The sequence below is a fragment of the Lipotes vexillifer genome, unplaced genomic scaffold (assembly GCF_000442215.2).
Source record: "Lipotes vexillifer unplaced genomic scaffold, Lipotes_vexillifer_v1.1 scaffold1306, whole genome shotgun sequence".
Lineage (NCBI taxonomy): Eukaryota > Metazoa > Chordata > Mammalia > Artiodactyla > Lipotidae > Lipotes > Lipotes vexillifer.
In genome coordinates, this window is record NW_006786512.1 from 1,192,293 (window position 1) to 1,201,704 (window position 9,412).

The 9,412-nt window shown below is 41.1% G+C and overlaps 1 protein-coding gene across 1 annotated transcript in view; it reads left to right on the forward strand.

The window, feature by feature from the left end:
- The window catches only part of MAP3K20 (mitogen-activated protein kinase kinase kinase 20), a 183,197-nt gene that overhangs the window by 568 nt on the left and 173,217 nt on the right, over window positions 1-9,412 (forward strand). The gene's annotated exons all lie outside the window — the stretch shown is intronic.

Sequence of the window (9,412 nt, forward strand, 5' to 3'; positions counted from 1 at the left end):
CGGTGGTCTCGGCCCCGGCGGGCGGCGCCTCCCGGCCTCCGCTCCCCTGCCCGGACGTGGAGCGCCGGCCTCGCCGGGGGTGACCCGGGCGTCTCTCGAGAGGCGAGGCGCGATTCTCCCAAATCAGCGCAGGGTGCAGGCCGCTTCCTGGCAGAGGTGCTTGCGTGCGAGGAGAGGCCACTAACTTCTGCTTTCCTGCCGGCCGTCCCGGGAGCTCGCCTTCCGCCCAGAGCGGCGGCTCCTGCACTGCCCCGGGCAGCGTGGAGCTCGTGCCTTCCGCGGGCGTCGGGGTGGCCGCTTTGCCGACCCGGTGGCGTCCCCGGGTTCCTGGGCTCGGGGTCCTGCACCAGGCCGGAGGTGAAGGCTGAGCGGCCGCCACCCCTCGCTTGCTCCTGACAGCTTGCAGATAAACTTTAATCCAAAACTGGCCGGAGGACATTGAATTTCCTACAAAATGGGGCAATCGTTCGATTGTTGAAAATGTATGTTTCTGATGCGCCTCTGGGTCTTGGATAAGCAGTGTTTATGGGGAAACTTAATTACTATTTTTGTTAATTTCTTTAATAATGAAAGCAACATCATTTAGTGTCCTATTCCAGTCATATTACAATAAACAGCTTCTTATGTATGATAGTGTGTTAGAATGGACTTACAGAATTAATTCTATGATTTTTGAGCTACGGTGGTTGTTAAAGTATATCCATATTTTAACCTTAAAGCTGTTTTAGGAGAGCCTTCTTGCTTTCCTGACCTCCGTTGAAGTGAACAGCTAGGATTCAGTGGAACCAAACCTACAGACACATTTAGACAAAAAATAAACAAGCAATCCAAGACAGTTAGTGTCTTCTTTGTAGTAGGCCCATCTCCACAATGAAATTGCATGTCGTTTTTTGATTTTCAAAAAATATGGGATGGCTGCATTTTAATTATAGTTTTAGTCATTTGTGGAGCCTTTGTTTTACGTTCCTGCTACAATAGTGAGAGATTTGGGAGATTGTAAATGAATGCGAATTTAGTTTGTTTGGAAAGAGAGAATTAAGATAAAGAAACATGGTCTTTTAGAGCAATGTGTACGTTTATTTTAATCTTTCAGAATTTAATTTTTATTATAACTTTTTTGAGATTATTATGGGAATTTTTTTAAACTGGAAAATATTGTTTATATCAAAAGTTTTAGTGGTAATAATTCCAGAGTAAATGACCATAATGGCAAGGACATTTTTTTCTTGTCTAGGAAAGCAAATAGATGATTGATCTCTTTTTCTTATTCTTTTGGGGAACACATAAGGACAAATCAAAGAGAAAGAGAGAAATATCCAAATATTAAGCACTGAGGATTTGGATCTAAAAATGGATGGTCAAAGATCTTGGGAACTCAGGGACCTTCTTGCCAAATAAGGAAACTTGGCAGGCTAAGCTGTGTATTTTAAGTTAGCACAAGAGTGAGTGTTATTGGCAGTATATTGGCTGAGTGCCTATCCGGAATGAGCAGTGAAACTGATAGGGCTACAAAATTATAAACAGGAGTTAACAGGGGCATGGAGTGAATAATCTAGTCATCAGAGAAAACACTGGAGAAATTACAGTGATGTTTCATGAAAAGGGGTCAGACATGGAGTGAAACTACTAGTGTGGAGTGAAAGAGAAAAGTGGACAGTTGATTTTAGAAATTGATGGATTCAGAAAAAAGAAAGAGAATTGATTTTTTTTTAAAACCAGAAAAGGATATTTGTGGTGATATAGGCCTTCTTGGAATAAGATGGCCTTATATCTGTATCCAGAGATGCTGGAAATAAAAATCAATTTGGATCATTTGTTTTCCATTTTATTCTACCCAGGACAGATTGACAGGGAGAGTGTCTTGTCTATCTACATGTAATAGGTACAGCTAAGGCACCTTTTGGTCTTACTGCAGGGAAGATTTAAGCTACTTTTGTGGCTATTAACCTTGCCCCACTACACACAAATAAGCAGACTTCCAGCTGTGACCAAAAAACTGTACCTGTTAAGGAAAGAGAGCTATATATGCTAGAGCTTAGATTGGTTTGACTGATACCTGGGTGCTTTTGTGTCAGACCCTCCTACAGACAGCTGAACCATCGATTATGCCCTAATAGCAGTTAAGTAATCCCAACACAGTAGGAGATTCTGTGAGAACAAAGCAGCCACACATTTGACACCCTAACCCTGGCATCACTTTAAAGCCTCAAACTGAACTTTAGGTGGATGGTAAGCAATCTAGTAATTACTATAATAAGAAAAGAGTTTGTTTAAAGAAAAAAAGGCAAATTAGAAGCAGGAGGCAGAATAATATAGTGGAAAAAAGACATGATATGGTGGAAAAAATGATAATGACTTTGAAGTCAGACCTGAATTTGAATTTCAGTTGTGTCACTTTAAGATAGGTAGTTGGTTTGGGCAACTTTTACACGGTTGATCCTCAGTTTCCTCACATGCAAAATGAGGACAGTAATCCCTGCTTCATAAGCAGAAGGATGTGAGACAGCACATGGAAATGCTTGAGCCAGTGCCAGGAACTTTAGCCACCATCACTGAGTGGTAGAGAAGGGGTTTTCCACACTCTCAATTTATACACAGAGAAAGCTGCCTGTCTCACCTGCTCCCAGCTAAGGCTTGCCCTTGGTAGCCTGCCCTGTTCCCAAATCATACTTACGTGTGTATGTAGGGCTAGGAGGTTTTCATAGCTATTCTCCTGCTTTGCACATAAGGATTTCTAAAGCAGCTCTGTGCGTACCTCTGTGTTTATACACAGCTTTGTAATATTCTTGGGAGAATCTGAAAATTAGTGCATTTATATTTGAACAGTTTGGGAGCTGTAGGAATGGTGGAAGATTATGACCTAGAAGACCAACATTGGAACCATTCTTACAGCTGATTTTGAGCACAGATTGCCTTCAGGGACCAACATTCTTCTTTGTGGACTCATCTCTGGACTTCCATAGAGGAAAACCAAAGAGAAGGCAAGGATCACTGCCTAAAGGTCATGGAGTAAATCTTTGCTGATTAAACTTTTCTTCCAAAAGTGGGGAAGAATGTATTCCTTCAGGGATCTGTAAGGATAGCCATAAATACCCCTAGTGTAAGCAAGCACTTTTTTTCAAATCTTGCATTTAATCTTAAAAATTCATGTGACTTTGGCATTGTCTTCTGTACTGTTTGACTTTATTGAACAAACCAATACAAACAGACATTAAGCAAGTTTATTCCTCCAAATCTTTAAAGTAAAATCTTAAAGTAAAATCGCTGATGTGAGACGTGTGTTTATTCGTACATCTTCTGCTCAGAACTGGGTACTCCACCTGTGAGCTAACCCACATTTGAGGAGCATGGTCCTGGTTCTGGTAAATGGTACTGCACCATTCTGCTTCATAGGCCAGCCTGCCACACGGGGTAATGCAATTCCATTATGCTGAGAAAAGAATAGGGGTAGATCATCATCCAAAGAGGTTTTTTTTTCTGTGGTCATACTGTGGCTTTTGAGGTCAGCAGAGCTCTTTGCTTTGGAAGTCAAGAGGAGCGGGGAGGATAGTTCTAGGATAGAAGTCTAAAATATGGCTCTCACCTTCTCAGCCAGTTTGGGAGGAGAAATTTAGGAGGATGCCCAGTCATCTCCATTATTCCCATTACTGATATTGATCACTGTGTTCCTCCACAAGCGAGGGGGCTCTCAGGGTCAGGTTCATGACTGTATCCCTAAGAAGGGAAGGGAGAGGTCAGTTAGTCATGGTGTACTCATAGGGTTGGAGTGGATCTTTGTGAAACGAGTCGTTCTGCTTTCCTCGTCTCCTACCCACACTCCCGTTCAACACTCTCAGTGATGGAGGACTCACTACTAAACAGGGTGGCATATTTCCTTGTTAGGCAGCTCTAATAACCCAGAATTCTTTCTGTAACTTTTGTCCACAGATAGCGTTACCTCTGGCTCGGTGATACATACTACAGAGTCTTCCTTTGGTCTTATCTAGTTTTAATGTCCCCATTTTTTTTTTTTTCACGTTACATCAAGGTTACCAGTTTTTAACTCTCATATTTCCCTTTCTCAGGGAAACTTCATTCTAGGTTTGTCCAAAATTGTACTGTTTGTTAGCAGCCAGGAAGGTGAGATACTTTCTGTTTGACAGCAAACTGTTCTAGAGTAAAAATAAAAGCTGAGTAGCGGCAGGATCTAGGGATGGATGGGCCTGCTGACTGAATAAGCCATGTTTACTCACCAGGCTTTCTCCCCTACCCTCACCCGTATCCCCAAACACCTGTGTATTCCTCTTCCAGCCAGCCCATAGAAATGTGCCCTCTCCATGCTCCTTTGCTTTAGTCAGACTCTGGCCCCATTCTCTTCCTCATGCCTCCAATCATTCAACGCTAGAAGCTTCTAATCACTCGACACGAGAAGCCCCTGCAGTGACCCATGTCCTGGATCGTACCTACTTCGAGTTTCCTAGTTGGGCTTCTGTTTGAGCACAGACACATTTACACACGGCATTTCTGCGGCATAAGTGCCCCTGCCCCCTACATTCCTGTTCCTCCTGTATTTTGCTTCTCATAACAAGATTTCTGGCAAGAAAAGTATGTCATGGAAGTCTCTTTTCATTAACTGAAGTATTAAAGTACAAATAATGTCTCATTTAACTAGTTCATTTTAATTTGAACCTGTGCTTTAACTAGAGAGTTCTATGATATTTATGTGATAAAGGAGAGAGGGGGAAAAAAAGTGAAACAGTAGCTTTTCTGTTTTTTTAGACTCTTAAAGTTGGCTTCTCTCAGATATCCATGACTGAAGATCCCCTTCACTGAGCCCAGCAACCTATTCTAGACAAGATAGTCTGCTTTCTGGTAAGCAGCCTTGGAGGAAGGAAGGACATAGCTACAGTAGACACAATACTAGTTAGTTCTATTCATACCCAGTCTCCAGCTACTCTTACAGATCTTATCTATCACAGCAGAACAGCAGTCCTGCTCAGGAACAGAATCTTTGAATCTTTGACCTTGGTGTTATAAACAAATACATCAAACCAGAGCTTTCCCCATTTTTTTGAAGATAAGACTTGCAGGAAAAAAAAAAAAATTGCAGACCTGCCATCCAAGTGGTATTGTTTTTATGTACATGGTGATGAAGCACATTTTTATTAGTTTATTTACTAATCTGTGTTAAGGAGGCTGAAATAATGCTAGCATAAATAAATACTAGGGCAGTGAGCTTGGCAAAAAGAATTTACTGAGGGGTTTTGGGTTTTTTTTTTTTTTGTCATATTCAGGTCATGACAAAACAAATGCATTTTTTTCTTCTATATTGTATCAGAAAATAGACTTTTAACTTTTGTGAAGAGAGGAAGAAGAGTAGTGTAAATTAGGGGTAGAAAAGGATCTGAGTTGAGAAATAATAGACCTGTATAAACCTAAAAGATAGAAAAATCCAGAAAAAGTCCAAAGTTCTTTTCTAATAAAGCTAATCCTGGGCTTCCCTGGTGGCGCAGTGGTTGAGAGTCCGCCTGCCGATGCAGGGGATGCGGGTTCGTGCCCCGGTCCGGGAAGATCCCACATGCCGCGGAGCGGCTGGGCCCATGAACCATGGCCGCTGAGCCTGCGCGTCCGGAGCCTGTGCTCCGCGACGGGAGAGGCCACAGCAGTGAGAGGCCCGCATACTGCAAAGCTAATCCTTTTATAAGTAGATTTAATTTTTTTAAATTAAGATTTGTAGGTATCTTGAGTCTATTTGATATGCAGTAGATAAGATGTGAAAGAAGATAATGGCCACCACAGAAATGTATACTCTAAGACCCTTCCAAAATGAGGGCTATAATTGACTAAATAGGTCCCAGAAACTCTAGTATCTAAAAAGTGCCAAAAAATAAAAGTATTGTCTTTTAATAACTTAAATATTCTCCTTATGAAAAAAATGTTTAAAAGAAAATTATATTACTAAGAAGATAGATCTTGCAAAAATGGCCAAAACCAACAGCAGCAACTAGAGGAGTGAGGAAAAAAAAATAAAACGTACACAAAGAAGCTCACAAAATAGGGATTTAAGGATCAACAATACATTATTTATAGTTGTTCTGCAAAACTAATGAAGATATAATATAAAACAATTCTGAAAACAGGAGAGGAAAACTGTTGAGGAAAGCATACCTAACTACAAAGGCTGAAAAAATAGATGGTTAAATATGATATCAAGATTTCTTAAAATAATTAAAGAACCATAGTTTCCACTTATTCAGTATTATATACTGGGTGCTGGGCACCGTGCAAGGCCTTTCACAGCATCTCCCACTTCTCAACAACTACACAGAATGGGTATTACTGCCAGTGAGAAAGCTGAGGCCGGAGAGGCTCAGTGCCCTGCCCAAGGCCTGGCAGCTAGTCAGTTCAGATTTGCTACTAGAGCTATCGAACTGGGGTCTTTCCCTTGGATCATGCTGTGTCCGTGTTGAAATATCTGTTACTTGGAAGTGAGACTTAAAGAAGTCAAATAATACTGTTCAAACTTGATAACTTTTGGACTGTCAATTTTGAGACACATGGTAACAGAATGGATATTTCATTTATTGGCTCTGGAAATGCCATGGTCTGAGAAAAGTCATTGATTCAAGGTTACTGAGAAGTAGAGGCAGAGTTCTAACTCACATCTATCTAATTCTAAATTTGTGGGGGTTTTTTTTTCTTTTTTTAAAATCCAGGGCAAAAGTCCATTTTTTTGGATTGGAAAGCTGAAAACTTTAAAAAGTAAAATAATACTCCCTATAAGGTTTTTTTTCTTCCTCCCTAGAGTTCTACTTTTGATAATTACCTGATAGTACTATATATGCTTTCAGCAATTAATAGTTTAAAAATATTTTAAAATTTTAATGTAAGGAAATTTTTTTTTTTTTTTTGGCCATGCCCTGTGGCTTGCAAGATGTTAGTTCTCCGACCAGGGATTGAACCCAGGGCCCGGGCAGTGAAAGTGTGGAGTCCTAACCACTGGACGGCCGGGCAGTTTCCTAAGGAAATCTTTAAAAATTAAAAAAAAAAATTAGTCTTACTACTCAAGTACTCAAATGATTGGATTCAACCACTGAGTTAGTGATTTTCAATATTTTCAGAGTTCTGACACCCTCTTATACATTTTTGTGATATCCCTGTTCTAACTTACCCTTCAGTGCTCTGTGATAGATACTTATCATTAAAATTTAAAACAGCTTTGAGAGTTTATGAAACCAAAGTTAGGATGCTACAAAATTAGGACTGGGAATTATTGCATGGAGAAAAATTGCCTTTCTTGTGTAAAAGCAATTGTTTTAACATGGTGGAATGAAAACATAATTTGATTGGGTATACTATGTAAATACATTTATATAGATGACTCATTAAATTCTAGTCTATTCATTGGAGAATACACCTGAAAAATTAGAACATAATTTCATCAGGTAGCAGTCTTCCCCAAGATACTTGAAGTATGATTAATCAGCAACTCAGTTTATCCATTCTTCTGGTCATAAGTTGATCCTCTTAGAATAATGATTTTAAAGGAGAGAAAGCTCAAAGGGAAAAGTAAAATATATGTGGCCAGACAGTCACATAGATGGCAATGGGAATCTCAGTCAGGTTTTTTAGCTATGTCCATGATGTTTTGCCAAGCTCACTGGAGTTAAAACCTGTATTCATACACCCCAGAGTTGTTAGTCTCTTTGGTAATCAGATGGGACCTAATTTTTTATGGTCTCAGTAAAACTCTCAAGTAATTATATAGTTCCGTTCATACATAGCCAGTTTCCCAAAGGCAGGATGTATCACAAAATGAGTAACAGTGATTCTGGGAAGAGCTGACTGGTTGCCTCATCTCAGGGTGAAGATCCTGGAGAACTATGCTGCTCAGAGGTCAGCCTCCCTCTGGCACCCCTGGGTCAGTGTCAAGTGGGACTGATCCTGCCTCAGTTCATCCACATTCCCTGGACTTGCTGTGCACCAGAGGGTTCAGACTTATTCATATTGATCTCATCCTGGTTCAGATCTGTTTGTTCTGGAAGGATTTCTTCCCTCCCCCTCCTCCTCTCCCCCTCCTGCAGACTCAGAGACACCTAATCCTGAATATACTGTTCTCAGTCTCCCAAGAAGCCTAGGCAGCTGTTTCCAAATCAGGATTTGCTTCAGAATCCTCTGGGGGGCACTTATAAAAACTATAGTTCTCAGATTTTACTTAATCTAATTGGAATCTTTCCAGCTGCAAAAGGCATAACAGGAATAGCCAGAAATTATTTATTCGTTTATTTATTCATTCATTCATTCAATACATACTTTTTAATGGAAAAGGTGTGATGCACCTAGCTGTGTAGCAGGTGCTGAAGATCCAGGTGTAAATAGAAATGTGTCTTGCCTTTAAAGAATGTGTAGTCTGGGGGCTTCCCTGGTGGTGCAGTGGTTGAGAGTCCGCCTGCCGATGCAGGGGACACGGGTTCGTGCCCCGGTCCGGGAGGATCCCACATGCCGCGGAGCGGCTGCGCCCGTGAGCCTGTTGCTCGGCAACGGGAGAGGCCACAACAGTGAGAGGCCCGCATACCGCAAAAAAAAAAAAAAAAAAAAAAAAAGAATGTGTAGTCTGGTGGGAAGTAAGTGGGAATGATGAACGGATAAAAAGAGGGACTGTGGTACAGAAGGAGAATTAACTCTGCTCGTGAGGCCCAGAGGAGGTGGTCAGGGACATCACTGGGCAGGCAAAGGCATTCTAAGCAGAGACACTAGCCCGTGCAGAGGTGTGGAGATGTGAAAGCGTGTACTGGCAACTGCAAATCAGTCCTCCTGTGTGTCTGGGGAGGGAAGAAACAAGAAGTAAAAGTGGCTATAAGTGGTGAAGGAAGCTCACAAGGAAATTTCCTGGAATTAAAAGACGTGAGTCACAGACGGAGAGTATACTGAGTATCCCACCAGTGAATGAAAAAGACTCACCTCTAAGCATATCCTATTAATTTCAGGATTCCAGGGATGACTACAAGAATCTAAAAGCTTTCAAAAAGGAAAAAAATAATGTAAAAAGAATTAATAACCAGAGTAGCTTCAGGCTGCTCTACAGACACATTAGAAACTAGATGGGTATGAGGTAATATTGTACTTTTGAAATTATAAGGAGATTATTTCCTATCTGTAATTCCATACTACCAATCAAGACATTTTAAGACATACAGATTCTCCCAAAACATTGCATCCTGGGCACTCTGTTCAGGTAGCTAATGGGAGATGGTACACTTTCAAAGTAAGTGAATAAACCAAGAAAGAGAAGCCAGGAGATCCAAGGACAGGCGTTCCCACAGAGGAAAAGGTGAAGGAAATGCTGAGGATGATGGGGAAGGGAAGTCCCAGTCAAGTCTGGCCTAGAGCAGCTATTCCAGCTAGATTGCCTGAAGTTGAAGGGTATAGCAGG